A 22,012-nucleotide genomic window follows, 5' to 3' on the forward strand; every position below is an offset into this window, starting at 1 on the left:
GCAGAAAGTTCTGGAATCTGAGAGGAGCCACAAATTTCCTTCCACCCAGCGTTCCCCCACGTCTCCCGATAAAAATGATACCTCACTTGTGTGGGTAGGCCTAGCGCCCGCGACAGGAAACGCCCCAAAGCGCAACGTGGACACATCCAAATTTGTGAAGGAAAACAAAGGTGTTTTTTGCAAAGTGCCTACCTGTAGATTTTGGCTTGTAGCTCAGCCGCCACCTAGGGAAACCTACCAAACCTGTGCATTTCTGAAAACTAGAGACCAAGGGGAATCCAAGATGAGGTGACTTGTGTGGCTCGGACCAGGTTCTGTTACCCAGAATCCTTTGCAAACCTCAAAATTTGGCTAAAAAAACACATGTTCCTCACATTTCTGTGGCAGAAAGTTCTGGAATCTGAGAGGAGCCACGAATTTTCTTCCACCCAGCGTTCCCCCACGTCTCCCGATAAAAATGAAACCTCACTTGTGTGGGTAGGCCTAGCGCCCGCGACAGCAGACACCCCAAAACGCAACATGGACACATCACATTTTTTCATTGAAAACAGTGCCTACCTGTAGATTTTGGCCTCTAGCTCAGCCGGCAGCTAGGGAAACCTACCAAACCTGTGCATTTTTTAAACCTAGAGACCTAGGGGAATCCAAGATGGGGTGACTTGCGGGGCTCTGACCAGGTTCTTTTACCCAGAATCCTTTGCAAACCTCAAATTCTGTCTAAAAAAACACATTTTCCACATATTTCGGTGACAGAAACTTCTGGAATCTGAGAGGAGCCACAAATTTCCTTCCACCCAGCGTTCCCCCACGTCTCCCGATAAAAATGATACCTCACTTGTGTGGGTAGGCCTAGCGCCCGCGACAGGAAACGCCCCAAAGCGCAACGTGGACACATCCAAATTTGTGAAGGAAAACAGAGGTGTTTTTTGCAAAGTGCCTACCTGTAGATTTTGGCTTGTAGCTCAGCCGCCACCAGGGAAACCTACCAAACCTGTGCATTTCTGAAAACTAGAGACCAAGGGGAATCCAAGACGGGGTGACTTGTGTGGCTCGGACCAGGTTCTGTTACCCAGAATCCTTTGCAAACCTCAAAATTTGGCAAAAAAAACACATGTTCCTAACATTTCTGTGGCAGAAAGTTCTGGAATCTGAGAGGAGCCACAAATGTCCTTCCACCCAGCGTTCCCCCACGTCTCCCGATAAAAATTATACCTCACTTGTGTGGGTAGGCCTAGCGCCCGCGACAGCAGACACCCCAAAACGCAACGTGGGACATCACATTTTTTCATTGAAAACAGTGCCTACCTGTAGATTTTGGACTCTAGCTCAGCCGGCACCTAGGGAAACTTACCAAACCTGTGCATTTTTTAAACCTAGAGACCTAGGGGAATCCAAGATGGGGTGACTTGCGGGGCTCTGACCAGGTTCTGTTACCCAGAATCCTTTGCAAACCTCAAATTCTGTCTAAAAAAACACATTTTCCACACATTTCGGTGACAGAAAGTTCTGGAATCTGAGTGGAGCCACAAATTTCCTTCCACCCAGGGTTCCCCCACGTCTCCCGATGAAAATGATACCTCACTTGTGTGCGTAGGCCTAGAGCCCGTGACAGGAAACGCCCCAAAGCGCAACGTGGACACAGCCAAATTTTTGAAGGAAAACAGAGGTGTTTTTTGCAAAGTGCCTACCTGTAGATTTTGGCCTGTAGCTCAGCCGCCACCTAGGGAAACCTACCAAACCTGTGCATTTCTGAAAACTAGAGACCTAGGGGAATCCAAGATGGGGTGACTGTGTGGCTCGGACCAGGGTCTGTTACCCAGAATCCTTTGCAAACCTCAAAATTTGGCTAAAAAAACACATGTTCCTAACATTTCTGTGGCAGAAAGTTCTGGAATCTGAGAGGAGCCACAAATTTCCTTTGACCCAGCGTTCCCCCACGTCTCCCGATAAAAATGATACCTCACTTGTGTGGGTAGGCCTAGCGCCCGCGACAGGAAACGCCCCAAAGCGCAACGTGGACACATCCAAATTTGTGAAGGAAAACAGAGGTGTTTTTTACAAAGTGCCTACCTGTAGATTTTGGCCTGTAGCTCAGCCGCCACCTAGGGAAACCTACCAAACCTGTGCATTTCTGAAAACTAGAGACCAAGGGGAATCCAAGATGGGGTGACTTGTGTGGCTCGGACCAGGTTCTGTTACCCAGAATCCTTTGCAAACCTCAAAATTTGGCTAAAAAAACACATGTTCCTCATATTTCTGTGGCAGAAAGTTCTGGAATCTGAGAGGAGCCACGAATTTCCTTCCACCCAGCATTCCCCCACGTCTCCCGATAAAAATGATACCTCACTTGTGTGGGTAGGCCTAGCGCCCGCGACAGCAGACACCCCAAAACGCAACATGGACACATCACATTTTTTCATTGAAAACAGTGCCTACCTGTAGATTTTGGCCTCTAGCTCAGCCGCCACCTAGGGAAACCTACCAAACCTGTGCATTTCTGAAAACTAGAGACCTAGGGGAATCCAAGATGGGGTGACTTGTGTGGCTCGGACCAGGGTCTGTTACCCAGAATCCTTTGCAAACCTCAAAATTTGGCTAAAAAAACACATGTTCCTAACATTTCTGTGGCAGAAAGTTCTGGAATCTGAGAGGAGCCACAAATTTCCTTTGACCCAGCGTTCCCCCACGTCTCCCGATAAAAATGATACCTCACTTGTGTGGGTAGGCCTAGCGCCCGCGACAGGAAACGCCCCAAAGCGCAACGTGGACACATCCAAATTTGTGAAGGAAAACAGAGGTGTTTTTTGCAAAGTGCCTACCTGTAGATTTTGGCTTGTAGCTCAGCCGCCACCTAGGGAAACCTACCAAACCTGTGCATTTCTGAAAACTAGAGACCAAGGGGAATCCAAGATGGGGTGACTTGTGTGGCTCGGACCAGGTTCTGTTACGCAGAATCCTTTGCAAACCTCAAAATTTGGCTAAAAAAACACATGTTCCTCACATTTCTGTGGCAGAAAGTTCTGGAATCTGAGAGGAGCCACGAATTTCCTTCCACCCAGCGTTCCCCCACGTCTCCCGATAAAAATGATACCTCACTTGTGTGGGTAGGCCTAGCGCCCGCGACAGGAAACGCCCCAAAGCGCAACGTGGACACATCCAAATTTGTGAAGGAAAACAGAGGTGTTTTTTGCAAAGTGCCTACCTGTAGATTTTGGCTTGTAGCTCAGCCGCCACCTAGGGAAACCTACCAAACCTGTGCATTTCTGAAAACTAGAGACCAAGGGGAATCCAAGATGGGGTGACTTGTGTGGCTCGGACCAGGTTCTGTTACCCAGAATCCTTTGCAAACCTCAAAATTTGGCTAAAAAAACACATGTTCCTCACATTTCTGTGGCAGAAAGTTCTGGAATCTGAGAGGAGCCACGAATTTCCTTCCACCCAGCGTTCCCCCACGTCTCCCGATAAAAATGATACCTCACTTGTGTGGGTAGGCCTAGCGCCCGCGACAGCAGACACCCCAAAACGCAACATGAACACATCACATTTTTTCATTGAAAACAGTGCCTACCTGTAGATTTTGGCCTCTAGCTCAGCCGGCAGCTAGGGAAACCTACCAAACCTGTGCATTTTTTAAACCTAGAGACCTAGGGGAATCCAAGATGGGGTGACTTGCGGGGCTCTGACCAGGTTCTGTTACCCAGAATCCTTTGCAAACATCAAATTCTGTCTAAAAAAACACATTTTCCACATATTTCGGTGACAGAAACTTCTGGAATCTGAGAGGAGCTACAAATTTCCTTCCACCCAGCGTTCCCCCACGTCTCCCGATAAAAATTACACCTCACTTGCGTGGGTAGGCCTAGCGCCCGCGACAGGAAACGCCCCAAAGCGCAACGTGGACACATACAAATTTGTGAAGGAAAACAGAGGTGTTTTTTGCAAAGTGCCTACCTGTAGATTTTGGCTTGTAGCTCAGCCGCCACCTAGGGAAACCTACCAAACCTGTGCATTTCTGAAAACTAGAGACCAAGGGGAATCCAAGACGGGGTGACGTGTGGCTCGGACCAGGTTCTGTTACCCAGAATCCTTTGCAAACCTCAAAATTTGGCTAAAAAAACACATGTTCCTAACATTTCTGTGGCAGAAAGTTCTGGAATCTGAGAGGAGCCACAAATTTCCTTCCACCCAGCGTTCCCCCACGTCTCCCGATAAAAATGATACCTCACTTGTGTGGGTAGGCCTAGCGCCCGTGACAGGAAACGCCCCAAAGCGCAACGTGGACACATCCAAATTTGTGAAGGAAAACAGTGGTGTTTTTTGCAAAGTGCGTACTTGTAGATTTTGGCCTGTAGCTCAGCCGCCACCTAGGGAAACCTACCAAACCTGTGCATTTCAGAAAACTAGAGACCTAGGGGAATCCATGATGGGGTGACTTGTGTGGCTCGGACCAGGGTCTGTTACCCAGAATCCTTTGCAAACCTCAAAATTTGGCTAAAAAAACAAATGTTCCTAACATTTCTGTGGCAGAAAGTTCTGGAATCTGAGAGGAGCCACGAATTTCCTTTGACCCAGCGTTCCCCCACGTCTCCCGATAAAAATGATACGTCACTTGTGTGGGTAGGCCTAGCGCCCGCGACAGGAAACGCCCCAAAGCGCAACGTGGACACATCCAAATTTGTGAAGGAAAACAGAGGTGTTTTTTGCAAAGTGCCTACTTGTAGATTTTGGCCTGTAGCTCAGCCGCCACCTAGGGAAACCTACCAAACCTGTGCATTTCTGAAAACTAGAGACCTAGGGGAATCCATGATGGGGTGACTTGTGTGGCTCGGACCAGGGTCTGTTACCCAGAATCCTTTGCAAACCTCAAAATTTGGCTAAAAAAACAAATGTTCCTAAAATTTCTGTGGCAGAAAGTTCTGGAATCTGAGAGGAGCCACAAATTTCCTTTGACCCAGCGTTCCCCCACGTCTCCCGATAAAAATGATACCTCACTTGTGTGGGTAGGCCTAGCGCCCGCGACAGCAGACACCCCAAAACGCAACGTGGACACATCACATTTTTTCATTGAAAACAGTGCCTACCTGTAGATTTTGGCCTCTAGCTCAGCCGGCACCTAGGGAAACCTACCAAACCTGTGCATTTTTGAAACCTAGAGACCTAGGGGAATCCAAGATGGGGTGACTTGCGGGGCTCTGACCAGGTTCTGTTACCCAGAATCCTTTGCAAACCTCAAATTCTGTCTAAAAAAACACATTTTCCACATATTTCGGTGACAGAAAGTTCTGGAATCTGAGTGGAGCCACAAATTTCCTTCCACCCAGCGTTCCCCCACGTCTCCCGATAAAAATGATACCTCACTTGTGTGCGTAGGCCTAGAGCCCGTGACAGGAAACGCCCCAAAGCGCAACGTGGACACAGCCAAATTTTTGAAGGAAAACAGAGGTGTTCTTTGCAAAGTGCCTACCTGTAGATTTTGGCCTGTAGCTCAGCCGCCACCTAGGGAAACCTACCAAACCTGTGCATTTCTGAAAACTAGAGACCTAGGGGAATCCAAGATGGGATGACTTGTGTGGCTCGGACCAGGGTCTGTTACCCAGAATCCTTTGCAAACCTCAAAATTTGGCTAAAAAAACACATGTTCCTAACATTTCTGTGGCAGAAAGTTCTGGAATCTCAGAGGAGCCACAAATTTCCTTCCACCCAGCGTTCCCCCACGTCTCCCGATAAAAATGATACCTCACTTGTGTGGGTAGGCCTAGCGCCCGCGACAGGAAACGCCCCAAAGCGCAACGTGGACACATCCAAATTTGTGAAGGAAAACAGAGGTGTTTTTTGCAAAGTGCCTACCTGTAGATTTTGGCTTGTAGCTCAGCCGCCACCTAGGGAAACCTACCAAACCTGTGCATTTCTGAAAACTAGAGACCAAGGGGAATCCAAGATGGGGTGACTTGTGTGGCTCGGACCAGGTTCTGTTACGCAGAATCCTTTGCAAACCTCAAAATTTGGCTAAAAAAACACATGTTCCTCACATTTCTGTGGCAGAAAGTTCTGGAATCTGAGAGGAGCCACGAATTTCCTTCCACCCAGCGTTCCCCCACGTCTCCCGATAAAAATGATACCTCACTTGTGTGGGTAGGCCTTGCGCCCGTGACAGCAGACACCCCAAAACGCAACGTGGACACATCACATTTTTTCATTGAAAACAGTGCCTACCTGTAGATTTTGGCCTCTAGCTCAGCCGGCACCTAGGGAAACCTACCAAACCTGTGCATTTTTTAAACCTAGAGACCTAGGGGAATCCAAGATGGGGTGACTTGCGGGGCTCTGACCAGGTTCTGTTACCCAGAATCCTTTGCAAACCTCAAATTCTGTCTAAAAAAACACATTTTCCACACATTTCGGTGACAGAAAGTTCTGGAATCTGAGTGGAGCCACAAATTTCCTTCCACCCAGCGTTCCCCCACGTCTCCCGATAAAAATGATACCTCACTTGTGTGCGTAGGCCTAGAGCCCGTGACAGGAAACGCCCCAAAGCGCATTGTGGACACAGCCACATTTTTGAAGGAAAACAGAGGTGTTTTTTGCAAAGTGCCTACCTGTAGATTTTGGCCTGTAGCTCAGCCGCCACCTAGGGAAACCTACCAAACCTGTGCATTTCTGAAAACTAGAGACCTAGGGGAATCCAAGATGGTGTGACTTGTGTGGCTCGGACCAGGTTCTGTTACCCAGAATCCTTTGCAAACCTCAAAATTTGGCTAAAAAAACACATGTTCCTAACATTTCTGTGGCAGAAAGTTCTGGAATCTGAGAGGAGCCACAAATTTCCTTCCACCCAGCGTTCCCCCACGTCTCCCGATAAAAATGATACCTCACTTGTGTGGGTAGGCCTAGCGCCCGCGACAGGAAACGCCCCAAAGCGCAACATGGACACATCCAAATTTCTGAAGGAAAACAGAGGTGTTTTTTGCAAAGTGCCTACCTGTAGATTTTGGCCTGTAGCTCAGCCGCCACCTAGGGAAACCTACCAAACCTGTGCATTTCTGAAAACTAGAGACCAAGGCGAATCCAAGATGGGGTGACTTGTGTGGCTCGGACCAGGTTCTGTTACCCAGAATCCTTTGCAAACCTCAAATTCTGTCTAAAAAAAACATTTTCCACACATTTCGGTGACAGAAAGTTCTGGAATCTGAGTGGAGCCACAAATTTCCTTCCACCCAGCGTTCCCCCACGTCTCCCGATGAAAATGATACCTCACTTGTGTGCGTAGGCCTAGAGCCCGTGACAGGAAACGCCCCAAAGCGCAACGTGGACACAGCCAAATTTTTGACGGAAAACAGAGGTGTTTTTTGCAAAGTGCCTACCTGTAGATTTTGGCCTGTAGCTCAGCCGCCAACAAGGGAAACCTACCAAACCTGTGCATTTCTGAAAACTAGAGACCTAGGGGAATCCAAGATGGGGTGACTTGTGTGGCTCGGACCAGGGTCTGTTACCCAGAATCCTTTGCAAACCTCAAAATTTGGCTAAAAAAACACATGTTCCTAACATTTCTGTGGCAGAAAGTTCTGGAATCTGAGAGGAGCCACAAATTTCCTTTGACCCAGCGTTCCCCCACGTCTCCCGATAAAAATGATACCTCACTTGTGTGGGTAGGCCTAGCGCCCGTGACAGGAAACGCCCCAAAGCGCAACGTGGACACATCCAAATTTGTGAAGGAAAACAGAGGTGTTTTTTACAAAGTGCCTACCTGTAGATTTTGGCCTGTAGCTCAGCCGCCACCTAGGGAAACCTACCAAACCTGTGCATTTCTGAAAACTAGAGACCTAGTGGAATCCAAGATGGGGTGACTTGTGTGGCTCGGACCAGGGTCTGTTACCCAGAATCCTTTGCAAACCTCAAAATTTGGCTAAAAAAACACATGTTCCTAACATTTCTGTGGCAGAAAGTTCTGGAATCTGAGAGGAGCCACAAATTTCCTTCCACCCAGCGTTCCCCCACGTCTCCCGATAAAAATGATACCTCACTTGTGTGGGTAGGCCTAGCGCCCGCGACAGGAAACGCCCCAAAGCGCAACGTGGACACATCCAAATTTGTGAAGGAAAACAGAGGTGTTTTTTGCAAAGTGCCTACCTGTAGATTTTGGCTTGTAGCTCAGCCGCCACCTAGGGAAACCTACCAAACCTGTGCATTTCTGAAAACTAGAGACCAAGGGGAATCCAAGATGGGGTGACTTGTGTGGCTCGGACCAGGTTCTGTTACCCAGAATCCTTTGCAAACCTCAAAATTTGGCTAAAAAAACACATGTTCCTCACATTTCTGTGGCAGAAAGTTCTGGAATCTGAGAGGAGCCACGAATTTCCTTCCACCCAGCGTTCCCCCACGTCTCCCGATAAAAATGATACCTCACTTGTGTGGGTAGGCCTAGCGCACGCGACAGCAGACACCCCAAAATGCAACATGGACACATCACATTTTTTCATTGAAAACAGTGCCTACCTGTAGATTTTGGCCTCTAGGTCAGCCGGCAGCTAGGGAAACCTACCAAACCTGTGCATTTTTGAAACCTAGAGACCTAGGGGAATCCAAGATGGGGTGACTTGCGGGGCTCTGACCAGGTTCTGTTACCCAGAATCCTTTGCAAACATCAAATTCTGTCTAAAAAAACACATTTTCCACATATTTCGGTGACAGAAACTTCTGGAATCTGAGAGGAGCTACAAATTTCCTTCCACCCAGCGTTCCCCCACGTCTCCCGATAAAAATTACACCTCACTTGTGTGGGTAGGCCTAGCGCCCGCGACAGGAAACGCCCCAAAGCGCAACGTGGACACATCCAAATTTGTGAAGGAAAACAGAGGTGTTTTTTGCAAAGTGCCTAATGTAGATTTTGGCTTGTAGCTCAGCCGCCACCTAGGGAAACCTACCAAACCTGTGCATTTCTGAAAACTAGAGACCAAGGGGAATCCAAGACGGGGTGACTTGTGTGGCTCGGACCAGGTTCTGTTACCCAGAATCCTTTGCAAACCTCAAAATTTGGCTAAAAAAACACATGTCACTAACATTTCTGTGGCAGAAAGTTCTGGAATCTGAGAGGAGCCACAAATTTCCTTCCACCCAGCGTTCCCCCACGTCTCCCGATAAAAATGATACCTCACTTGTGTGGGTAGGCCTAGCGCCCGTGACAGGAAACGCCCCAAAGCGCAACGTGGACACATCCAAATTTGTGAAGGAAAACAGTGGTGTTTTTTGCAAAGTGCCTACTTGTAGATTTTGGCCTGTAGCTCAGCCGCCACCTAGGGAAACCTACCAAACCTGTGCATTTCTGAAAACTAGAGACCTAGGGGAATCCATGATGGGGTGACTTGTGTGGCTCGGACCAGGGTCTCTTACCCAGAATCCTTTGCAAACCTCAAAATTTGGCTAAAAAAACAAATGTTCCTAACATTTCTGTGGCAGAAAGTTCTGGAATCTGAGAGGAGCCACAAATTTCCTTTGACCCAGCGTTCCCCCACGTCTCCCGATAAAAATGATACGTCACTTGTGTGGGTAGGCCTAGCGCCCGCGACAGGAAACGCCCCAAAGCGCAACGTGGACACATCCAAATTTGTGAAGGAAAACAGAGGTGTTTTTTGCAAAGTGCCTACCTGTAGATTTTGGCCTGTAGCTCAGCCGCCACCTAGGGAAACCTACCAAACCTGTGCATTTCTGAAAACTAGAGACCTAGGGGAATCCAAGATGGGGTGACTTGTGTGGCTCGGACCAGGTTCTCTTACCCAGAATCCTTTGCAAACCTCAAAATTTGGCTAAAAAAACACATGTTCCTCACATTTCTGTGGCAGAAAGTTCTGGAATCTGAGAGGAGCCACGAATTTCCTTCCACCCAGCGTTCCCCCACGTCTCCCGATAAAAATGATACCTCACTTGTGTGGGTAGGCCTAGCGCCCGCGACAGCAGACACCCCAAAACGCAACGTGGACACATCACATTTTTTCATTGAAAACAGTGCCTACCTGTAGATTTTGGCCTCTAGCTCAGCCGGCACCTAGGGAAACCGACCAAACCTGTGCATTTTTTAAACCTAGAGACCTAGGGGAATCCAAGATGGGGTGACTTGCGGGGCTCTGACCAGGTTCTGTTACCCAGAATCCTTTGCAAACCTCAAATTCTGTCTAAAAAAACACATTTTCCACACATTTCGGTGACAGAAAGTTCTGGAATCTGAGTGGAGCCACAAATTTCCTTCCACCCAGCGTTCCCCCACGTCTCCCGATAAAAATGATACCTCACTTGTGTGCGTAGGCCTAGAGCCCGTGACAGGAAACGCCCCAAAGCGCAACGTGGACACAGCCAAATTTTTGAAGGAAAACAGAGGTGTTCTTTGCAAAGTGCCTACCTATAGATTTTGGCCTGTAGCTCAGCCGCCACCTAGGGAAACCTACCAAACCTGTGCATTTCTGAAAACTAGAGACCTAGGGGAATCCAAGATGGGATGACTTGTGTGGCTCGGACCAGGGTCTGTTACCCAGAATCCTTTGCAAACCTCAAAATTTGGCTAAAAAAACACATGTTCCTAACATTTCTGTGGCAGAAAGTTCTGGAATCTCAGAGGAGCCACAAATTTCCTTTGACCCAGCGTTCCCCCACGTCTCCCGATAAAAATGATACCTCACTTGTGTGGGTAGGCCTAGCGCCCGCGACAGGAAACGCCCCAAAGCGCAACGTGGACACATCCAAATTTGTGAAGGAAAACAGAGGTGTTTTTTGCAAAGTGCCTACCTGTAGATTTTGGCTTGTAGCTCAGCCGCCACCTAGGGAAACCTACCAAACCTGTGCATTTCTGAAAACTAGAGACCAAGGGAAATCCAAGATGGGGTGACTTGTGTGGCTCGGACCAGGTTCTGTTACCCAGAATCCTTTGCAAACCTCAAAATTTGGCTAAAAAAACAAATGTTCCTCACATTTCTGTGGCAGAAAGTTCTGGAATCTGAGAGGAGCCACGAATTTCCTTCCACCCAGCGTTCCCCCATGTCTCCCTATAAAAATGATACCTCACTTGTGTGGGTAGGCCTAGCGCCCGCGACAGCAGACACCCCAAAACGCAACGTGGACACATCACATTTTTTCATTGAAAACAGTGCCTACCTGTAGATTTTGGCCTCTAGCTCAGCCGGCACCTAGGGAAACCTACCAAACCTGTGCATTTCTCAAAACTAGAGACCAAGGGGAATCCAAGATGGGGTGTCATTTGCTTGGCGTGGGTTCCAGGTTCTGTTACCCAGAATCCTTTGCAAACCTCAAAATTTGGCTAAAAAAACACATGTTCCTAACATTTCTGTGGCAGAAAGTTCTGGAATCTGAGAGGAGCCACAAATTTCCTTTGACCCAGCGTTCCCCCACGTCTCCCGATAAAAATGATACCTCACTTGTGTGGGTAGGCCTAGCGCCCGCTACAGGAAACGCCCCAAAGCGCAACGTGGACACATCCAAATTTGTGAAGGAAAACAGAGGTGTTTTTTACAAAGTGCCTACCTGTAGATTTTGGCCTGTAGCTCAGCCGCCACCTAGGGAAACCTACCAAACCTGTGCATTTCTGAAAACTAGAGACCTAGGGGAATACAAGATGGGGTGACTTGTGTGGCTCGGACCAGGGTCTGTTACCCAGAATCCTTTGCAAACCTCAAAATTTGGCTAAAAAAACACATGTTCCTAACATTTCTGTGGCAGAAAGTTCTGGAATCTGAGAGGAGCCACAAATTTCCTTCCACCCAGCGTTCCCCCACGTCTCCCGATACAAATGATACCTCACTTGTGTGGGTAGGCCTAGCGCCCATGACAGGAAACGCCCCAAAGCGCAACGTGGACACATCCAAATTTGTGAAGGAAAACAGAGGTGTTTTTTGCAAAGTGCCTACTTGTAGATTTTGGCTTGTAGCTCAGCCGCCACCTAGGGAAACCTACCAAACCTGTGCATTTCTCAAAACTAGAGACCAAGGGGAATCCAAGATGTGGTGACTTGTGTGGCCCGGACCAGGTTCTGTTACCCAGAATCCTTTGCAAACCTCAAAATTTGGCTAAAAAAACACATGTTCCTCACATTTCTGTGGCAGAAAGTTCTGGAATCTGAGAGGAGCCACGAATTTCCTTCCACCCAGCGTTCCCCCACGTCTCCCGATAAAAATGATACCTCACTTGTGTGGGTAGGCCTAGCGCCCGCGACAGCAGACACCCCAAAACGCAACATGGACACATCACATTTTTTCATTGAAAACAGTGCCTACCTGTAGATTTTGGCCTCTAGCTCAGCCGCCACCTAGGGAAACCTACCATACCTGTGCATTTCTGAAAACTAGAGACCTAGGGGAATCCAAGATGGGGTGACTTGTGTGGCTCGGACCAGGGTCTGTTACCCAGAATCCTTTGCAAACCTCAAAATTTGGCTAAAAAAACACATGTTCCTAACATTTCTGTGGCAGAAAGTTCTGGAATCTGAGAGGAGCCACAAATTTCCTTTGACCCAGCGTTCCCCCACGTCTCCCGATAAAAATGATACCTCACTTGTGTGGGTAGGCCTAGCGCCCGCGACAGGAAACGCCCCAAAGCGCAACGTGGACACATCCAAATTTGTGAAGGAAAACAGAGGTGTTTTTTACAAAGTGCCTACCTGTAGATTTTGGCCTGTAGCTCAGCCGCCACCTAGGGAAACCTACCAAACCTGTGCATTTCTGAAAACTAGAGACCTAGGGGAATCCAAGATGGGGTGACTTGTGTGGCTCGGACCAGGGTCTGTTACCCAGAATCCTTTGCAAACCTCAAAATTTGGCTAAAAAAACACATGTTCCTAACATTTCTGTGGCAGAAAGTTCTGGAATCTGAGAGGAGCCACAAATTTCCTTCCACCCAGCGTTCCCCCACGTCTCCCGATAAAAATGATACCTCACTTGTGTGGGTAGGCCTAGCGCCCGCAACAGGAAACGCCCCAAAGCGCAACGTGGACACATCCAAATTTGTGAAGGAAAACAGAGGTGTTTTTTGCAAAGTGCCTACCTGTAGATTTTGGCTTGTAGCTCAGCCGCCACCTAGGGAAACCTACCAAACCTGTGCATTTCTGAAAACTAGAGACCAAGGGGAATCCAAGATGGGGTGACTTGTGTGGCTCGGACCGGGTTCTGTTACCCAGAATCCTTTGCAAACCTCAAAATTTGGCTAAAAAAACACATGTTCCTCACATTTCTGTGGCAGAAAGTTCTGGAATCTGAGAGGAGCCACGAATTTCCTTCCACCCAGCGTTCCCCCACGTCTCCCGATAAAAATGATACCTCACTTGTGTGGGTAGGCCTAGCGCCCGCGACAGCAGACACCCCAAAACGCAACATGGACACATCACATTTTTTCATTGAAAACAGTGCCTACCTGTAGATTTTGGCCTCTAGCTCAGCCGGCACCTAGGGAAACCTACCAAACCTGTGCATTTTTTAAACCTAGAGACCTAGGGGAATCCAAGATGGGGTGACTTGCGGGGCTCTGACCAGGTTCTGTTACCCAGAATCCTTTGCAAACCTCAAATTCTGTCTAAAAAAACACATTTTCCACATATTTCGGTGACAGAAAGTTCTGGAATCTGAGAGGAGCCACAAATTTCCTTCCACCCAGCGTTCCCCCACGTCTCCCGATAAAAATGATACCTCACTTGTGTGGGTAGGCCTAGCGCCCGCGACAGGAAACGCCCCAAAGCGCAACGTGGACACATCCAAATTTGTGAAGGAAAACAGAGGTGTTTTTTGCAAAGTGCCTACCTGTAGATTTTGGCTTGTAGCTCAGCCGCCACCTAGGGAAACCTACCAAACCTGTGCATTTCTGAAAACTAGAGACCAAGGGGAATCCAAGATGGGGTGACTTGTGTGGCTCGGACCAGGTTCTGTTACCCAGAATCCTTTGCAAACCTCAAAATTTGGCTAAAAAAACACATGTTCCTCACATTTCTGTGGCAGAAAGTTCTGGAATCTGAGAGGAGCCACGAATTTCCTTCCACCCAGCGTTCCCCCACGTCTCCCGATAAAAATGATACCTCACTTGTGTGGGTAGGCCTAGCGCCCGCGACAGCAGACACCCCAAAACGCAACATGAACACATCACATTTTTTCATTGAAAACAGTGCCTACCTGTAGATTTTGGCCTCTAGCTCAGCCGGCAGCTAGGGAAACCTACCAAACCTGTGCATTTTTTAAACCTAGAGACCTAGGGGAATCCAAGATGGGGTGACTTGCGGGGCTCTGACCAGGTTCTGTTACCCAGAATCCTTTGCAAACATCAAATTCTGTCTAAAAAAACACATTTTCCACATATTTCGGTGACAGAAACTTCTGGAATCTGAGAGGAGCTACAAATTTCCTTCCACCCAGCGTTCCCCCACGTCTCCCGATAAAAATTACACCTCACTTGCGTGGGTAGGCCTAGCGCCCGCGACAGGAAACGCCCCAAAGCGCAACGTGGACACATACAAATTTGTGAAGGAAAACAGAGGTGTTTTTTGCAAAGTGCCTACCTGTAGATTTTGGCTTGTAGCTCAGCCGCCACCTAGGGAAACCTACCAAACCTGTGCATTTCTGAAAACTAGAGACCAAGGGGAATCCAAGACGGGGTGACGTGTGGCTCGGACCAGGTTCTGTTACCCAGAATCCTTTGCAAACCTCAAAATTTGGCTAAAAAAACACATGTTCCTAACATTTCTGTGGCAGAAAGTTCTGGAATCTGAGAGGAGCCACAAATTTCCTTCCACCCAGCGTTCCCCCACGTCTCCCGATAAAAATGATACCTCACTTGTGTGGGTAGGCCTAGCGCCCGTGACAGGAAACGCCCCAAAGCGCAACGTGGACACATCCAAATTTGTGAAGGAAAACAGTGGTGTTTTTTGCAAAGTGCGTACTTGTAGATTTTGGCCTGTAGCTCAGCCGCCACCTAGGGAAACCTACCAAACCTGTGCATTTCAGAAAACTAGAGACCTAGGGGAATCCATGATGGGGTGACTTGTGTGGCTCGGACCAGGGTCTGTTACCCAGAATCCTTTGCAAACCTCAAAATTTGGCTAAAAAAACAAATGTTCCTAAAATTTCTGTGGCAGAAAGTTCTGGAATCTGAGAGGAGCCACAAATTTCCTTTGACCCAGCGTTCCCCCACGTCTCCCGATAAAAATGATACCTCACTTGTGTGGGTAGGCCTAGCGCCCGCGACAGCAGACACCCCAAAACGCAACGTGGACACATCACATTTTTTCATTGAAAACAGTGCCTACCTGTAGATTTTGGCCTCTAGCTCAGCCGGCACCTAGGGAAACCTACCAAACCTGTGCATTTTTGAAACCTAGAGACCTAGGGGAATCCAAGATGGGGTGACTTGCGGGGCTCTGACCAGGTTCTGTTACCCAGAATCCTTTGCAAACCTCAAATTCTGTCTAAAAAAACACATTTTCCACATATTTCGGTGACAGAAAGTTCTGGAATCTGAGTGGAGCCACAAATTTCCTTCCACCCAGCGTTCCCCCACGTCTCCCGATAAAAATGATACCTCACTTGTGTGCGTAGGCCTAGAGCCCGTGACAGGAAACGCCCCAAAGCGCAACGTGGACACAGCCAAATTTTTGAAGGAAAACAGAGGTGTTCTTTGCAAAGTGCCTACCTGTAGATTTTGGCCTGTAGCTCAGCCGCCACCTAGGGAAACCTACCAAACCTGTGCATTTCTGAAAACTAGAGACCTAGGGGAATCCAAGATGGGATGACTTGTGTGGCTCGGACCAGGGTCTGTTACCCAGAATCCTTTGCAAACCTCAAAATTTGGCTAAAAAAACACATGTTCCTAACATTTCTGTGGCAGAAAGTTCTGGAATCTCAGAGGAGCCACAAATTTCCTTCCACCCAGCGTTCCCCCACGTCTCCCGATAAAAATGATACCTCACTTGTGTGGGTAGGCCTAGCGCCCGCGACAGGAAACGCCCCAAAGCGCAACGTGGACACATCCAAATTTGTGAAGGAAAACAGAGGTGTTTTTTGCAAAGTGCCTACCTGTAGATTTTGGCTTGTAGCTCAGCCGCCACCTAGGGAAACCTACCAAACCTGTGCATTTCTGAAAACTAGAGACCAAGGGGAATCCAAGATGGGGTGACTTGTGTGGCTCGGACCAGGTTCTGTTACGCAGAATCCTTTGCAAACCTCAAAATTTGGCTAAAAAAACACATGTTCCTCACATTTCTGTGGCAGAAAGTTCTGGAATCTGAGAGGAGCCACGAATTTCCTTCCACCCAGCGTTCCCCCACGTCTCCCGATAAAAATGATACCTCACTTGTGTGGGTAGGCCTTGCGCCCGTGACAGCAGACACCCCAAAACGCAACGTGGACACATCACATTTTTTCATTGAAAACAGTGCCTACCTGTAGATTTTGGCCTCTAGCTCAGCCGGCACCTAGGGAAACCTACCAAACCTGTGCATTTTTTAAACCTAGAGACCTAGGGGAATCCAAGATGGGGTGACTTGCGGGGCTCTGACCAGGTTCTGTTACCCAGAATCCTTTGCAAACCTCAAATTCTGTCTAAAAAAACACATTTTCCACACATTTCGGTGACAGAAAGTTCTGGAATCTGAGTGGAGCCACAAATTTCCTTCCACCCAGCGTTCCCCCACGTCTCCCGATAAAAATGATACCTCACTTGTGTGCGTAGGCCTAGAGCCCGTGACAGGAAACGCCCCAAAGCGCATTGTGGACACAGCCACATTTTTGAAGGAAAACAGAGGTGTTATTTGCAAAGTGCCTACCTGTAGATTTTGGCCTGTAGCTCAGCCGCCACCTAGGGAAACCTACCAAACCTGTGCATTTCTGAAAACTAGAGACCTAGGGGAATCCAAGATGGTGTGACTTGTGTGGCTCGGACCAGGTTCTGTTACCCAGAATCCTTTGCAAACCTCAAAATTTGGCTAAAAAAACACATGTTCCTAACATTTCTGTGGCAGAAAGTTCTGGAATCTGAGAGGAGCCACAAATTTCCTTCCACCCAGCGTTCCCCCACGTCTCCCGATAAAAATGATACCTCACTTGTGTGGGTAGGCCTAGCGCCCGCGACAGGAAACGCCCCAAAGCGCAACATGGACACATCCAAATTTCTGAAGGAAAACAGAGGTGTTTTTTGCAAAGTGCCTACCTGTAGATTTTGGCCTGTAGCTCAGCCGCCACCTAGGGAAACCTACCAAACCTGTGCATTTCTGAAAACTAGAGACCAAGGCGAATCCAAGATGGGGTGACTTGTGTGGCTCGGACCAGGTTCTGTTACCCAGAATCCTTTGCAAACCTCAAATTCTGTCTAAAAAAAACATTTTCCACACATTTCGGTGACAGAAAGTTCTGGAATCTGAGTGGAGCCACAAATTTCCTTCCACCCAGCGTTCCCCCACGTCTCCCGATGAAAATGATACCTCACTTGTGTGCGTAGGCCTAGAGCCCGTGACAGGAAACGCCCCAAAGCGCAACGTGGACACAGCCAAATTTTTGACGGAAAACAGAGGTGTTTTTTGCAAAGTGCCTACCTGTAGATTTTGGCCTGTAGCTCAGCCGCCAACAAGGGAAACCTACCAAACCTGTGCATTTCTGAAAACTAGAGACCTAGGGGAATCCAAGATGGGGTGACTTGTGTGGCTCGGACCAGGGTCTGTTACCCAGAATCCTTTGCAAACCTCAAAATTTGGCTAAAAAAACACATGTTCCTAACATTTCTGTGGCAGAAAGTTCTGGAATCTGAGAGGAGCCACAAATTTCCTTTGACCCAGCGTTCCCCCACGTCTCCCGATAAAAATGATACCTCACTTGTGTGGGTAGGCCTAGCGCCCGTGACAGGAAACGCCCCAAAGCGCAACGTGGACACATCCAAATTTGTGAAGGAAAACAGAGGTGTTTTTTACAAAGTGCCTACCTGTAGATTTTGGCCTGTAGCTCAGCCGCCACCTAGGGAAACCTACCAAACCTGTGCATTTCTGAAAACTAGAGACCTAGTGGAATCCAAGATGGGGTGACTTGTGTGGCTCGGACCAGGGTCTGTTACCCAGAATCCTTTGCAAACCTCAAAATTTGGCTAAAAAAACACATGTTCCTAACATTTCTGTGGCAGAAAGTTCTGGAATCTGAGAGGAGCCACAAATTTCCTTCCACCCAGCGTTCCCCCACGTCTCCCGATAAAAATGATACCTCACTTGTGTGGGTAGGCCTAGCGCCCGCGACAGGAAACGCCCCAAAGCGCAACGTGGACACATCCAAATTTGTGAAGGAAAACAGAGGTGTTTTTTGCAAAGTGCCTACCTGTAGATTTTGGCTTGTAGCTCAGCCGCCACCTAGGGAAACCTACCAAACCTGTGCATTTCTGAAAACTAGAGACCAAGGGGAATCCAAGATGGGGTGACTTGTGTGGCTCGGACCAGGTTCTGTTACCCAGAATCCTTTGCAAACCTCAAAATTTGGCTAAAAAAACACATGTTCCTCACATTTCTGTGGCAGAAAGTTCTGGAATCTGAGAGGAGCCACGAATTTCCTTCCACCCAGCGTTCCCCCACGTCTCCCGATAAAAATGATACCTCACTTGTGTGGGTAGGCCTAGCGCACGCGACAGCAGACACCCCAAAATGCAACATGGACACATCACATTTTTTCATTGAAAACAGTGCCTACCTGTAGATTTTGGCCTCTAGGTCAGCCGGCAGCTAGGGAAACCTACCAAACCTGTGCATTTTTGAAACCTAGAGACCTAGGGGAATCCAAGATGGGGTGACTTGCGGGGCTCTGACCAGGTTCTGTTACCCAGAATCCTTTGCAAACATCAAATTCTGTCTAAAAAAACACATTTTCCACATATTTCGGTGACAGAAACTTCTGGAATCTGAGAGGAGCTACAAATTTCCTTCCACCCAGCGTTCCCCCACGTCTCCCGATAAAAATTACACCTCACTTGTGTGGGTAGGCCTAGCGCCCGCGACAGGAAACGCCCCAAAGCGCAACGTGGACACATCCAAATTTGTGAAGGAAAACAGAGGTGTTTTTTGCAAAGTGCCTAATGTAGATTTTGGCTTGTAGCTCAGCCGCCACCTAGGGAAACCTACCAAACCTGTGCATTTCTGAAAACTAGAGACCAAGGGGAATCCAAGACGGGGTGACTTGTGTGGCTCGGACCAGGTTCTGTTACCCAGAATCCTTTGCAAACCTCAAAATTTGGCTAAAAAAACACATGTCACTAACATTTCTGTGGCAGAAAGTTCTGGAATCTGAGAGGAGCCACAAATTTCCTTCCACCCAGCGTTCCCCCACGTCTCCCGATAAAAATGATACCTCACTTGTGTGGGTAGGCCTAGCGCCCGTGACAGGAAACGCCCCAAAGCGCAACGTGGACACATCCAAATTTGTGAAGGAAAACAGTGGTGTTTTTTGCAAAGTGCCTACTTGTAGATTTTGGCCTGTAGCTCAGCCGCCACCTAGGGAAACCTACCAAACCTGTGCATTTCTGAAAACTAGAGACCTAGGGGAATCCATGATGGGGTGACTTGTGTGGCTCGGACCAGGGTCTCTTACCCAGAATCCTTTGCAAACCTCAAAATTTGGCTAAAAAAACAAATGTTCCTAACATTTCTGTGGCAGAAAGTTCTGGAATCTGAGAGGAGCCACAAATTTCCTTTGACCCAGCGTTCCCCCACGTCTCCCGATAAAAATGATACGTCACTTGTGTGGGTAGGCCTAGCGCCCGCGACAGGAAACGCCCCAAAGCGCAACGTGGACACATCCAAATTTGTGAAGGAAAACAGAGGTGTTTTTTGCAAAGTGCCTACCTGTAGATTTTGGCCTGTAGCTCAGCCGCCACCTAGGGAAACCTACCAAACCTGTGCATTTCTGAAAACTAGAGACCTAGGGGAATCCAAGATGGGGTGACTTGTGTGGCTCGGACCAGGTTCTCTTACCCAGAATCCTTTGCAAACCTCAAAATTTGGCTAAAAAAACACATGTTCCTCACATTTCTGTGGCAGAAAGTTCTGGAATCTGAGAGGAGCCACGAATTTCCTTCCACCCAGCGTTCCCCCACGTCTCCCGATAAAAATGATACCTCACTTGTGTGGGTAGGCCTAGCGCCCGCGACAGCAGACACCCCAAAACGCAACGTGGACACATCACATTTTTTCATTGAAAACAGTGCCTACCTGTAGATTTTGGCCTCTAGCTCAGCCGGCACCTAGGGAAACCTACCAAACCTGTGCATTTTTTAAACCTAGAGACCTAGGGGAATCCAAGATGGGGTGACTTGCGGGGCTCTGACCAGGTTCTGTTACCCAGAATCCTTTGCAAACCTCAAATTCTGTCTAAAAAAACACATTTTCCACACATTTCGGTGACAGAAAGTTCTGGAATCTGAGTGGAGCCACAAATTTCCTTCCACCCAGCGTTCCCCCACGTCTCCCGATAAAAATGATACCTCACTTGTGTGCGTAGGCCTAGAGCCCGTGACAGGAAACGCCCCAAAGCGCAACGTGGACACAGCCAAATTTTTGAAGGAAAACAGAGGTGTTCTTTGCAAAGTGCCTACCTATAGATTTTGGCCTGTAGCTCAGCCGCCACCTAGGGAAACCTACCAAACCTGTGCATTTCTGAAAACTAGAGACCTAGGGGAATCCAAGATGGGATGACTTGTGTGGCTCGGACCAGGGTCTGTTACCCAGAATCCTTTGCAAACCTCAAAATTTGGCTAAAAAAACACATGTTCCTAACATTTCTGTGGCAGAAAGTTCTGGAATCTCAGAGGAGCCACAAATTTCCTTTGACCCAGCGTTCCCCCACGTCTCCCGATAAAAATGATACCTCACTTGTGTGGGTAGGCCTAGCGCCCGCGACAGGAAACGCCCCAAAGCGCAACGTGGACACATCCAAATTTGTGAAGGAAAACAGAGGTGTTTTTTGCAAAGTGCCTACCTGTAGATTTTGGCTTGTAGCTCAGCCGCCACCTAGGGAAACCTACCAAACCTGTGCATTTCTCAAAACTAGAGACCAAGGGGAATCCAAGATGGGGTGTCATTTGCTTGGCGTGGGTTCCAGGTTCTGTTACCCAGAATCCTTTGCAAACCTCAAAATTTGGCTAAAAAAACACATGTTCCTAACATTTCTGTGGCAGAAAGTTCTGGAATCTGAGAGGAGCCACAAATTTCCTTTGACCCAGCGTTCCCCCACGTCTCCCGATAAAAATGATACCTCACTTGTGTGGGTAGGCCTAGCGCCCGCTACAGGAAACGCCCCAAAGCGCAACGTGGACACATCCAAATTTGTGAAGGAAAACAGAGGTGTTTTTTACAAAGTGCCTACCTGTAGATTTTGGCCTGTAGCTCAGCCGCCACCTAGGGAAACCTACCAAACCTGTGCATTTCTGAAAACTAGAGACCTAGGGGAATACAAGATGGGGTGACTTGTGTGGCTCGGACCAGGGTCTGTTACCCAGAATCCTTTGCAAACCTCAAAATTTGGCTAAAAAAACACATGTTCCTAACATTTCTGTGGCAGAAAGTTCTGGAATCTGAGAGGAGCCACAAATTTCCTTCCACCCAGCGTTCCCCCACGTCTCCCGATACAAATGATACCTCACTTGTGTGGGTAGGCCTAGCGCCCATGACAGGAAACGCCCCAAAGCGCAACGTGGACACATCCAAATTTGTGAAGGAAAACAGAGGTGTTTTTTGCAAAGTGCCTACTTGTAGATTTTGGCTTGTAGCTCAGCCGCCACCTAGGGAAACCTACCAAACCTGTGCATTTCTCAAAACTAGAGACCAAGGGGAATCCAAGATGTGGTGACTTGTGTGGCCCGGACCAGGTTCTGTTACCCAGAATCCTTTGCAAACCTCAAAATTTGGCTAAAAAAACACATGTTCCTCACATTTCTGTGGCAGAAAGTTCTGGAATCTGAGAGGAGCCACGAATTTCCTTCCACCCAGCGTTCCCCCACGTCTCCCGATAAA

The sequence above is a fragment of the Pleurodeles waltl genome, chromosome 4_1 (genome assembly GCF_031143425.1).
Source record: "Pleurodeles waltl isolate 20211129_DDA chromosome 4_1, aPleWal1.hap1.20221129, whole genome shotgun sequence".
NCBI classification, from domain to species: domain Eukaryota; kingdom Metazoa; phylum Chordata; class Amphibia; order Caudata; family Salamandridae; genus Pleurodeles; species Pleurodeles waltl.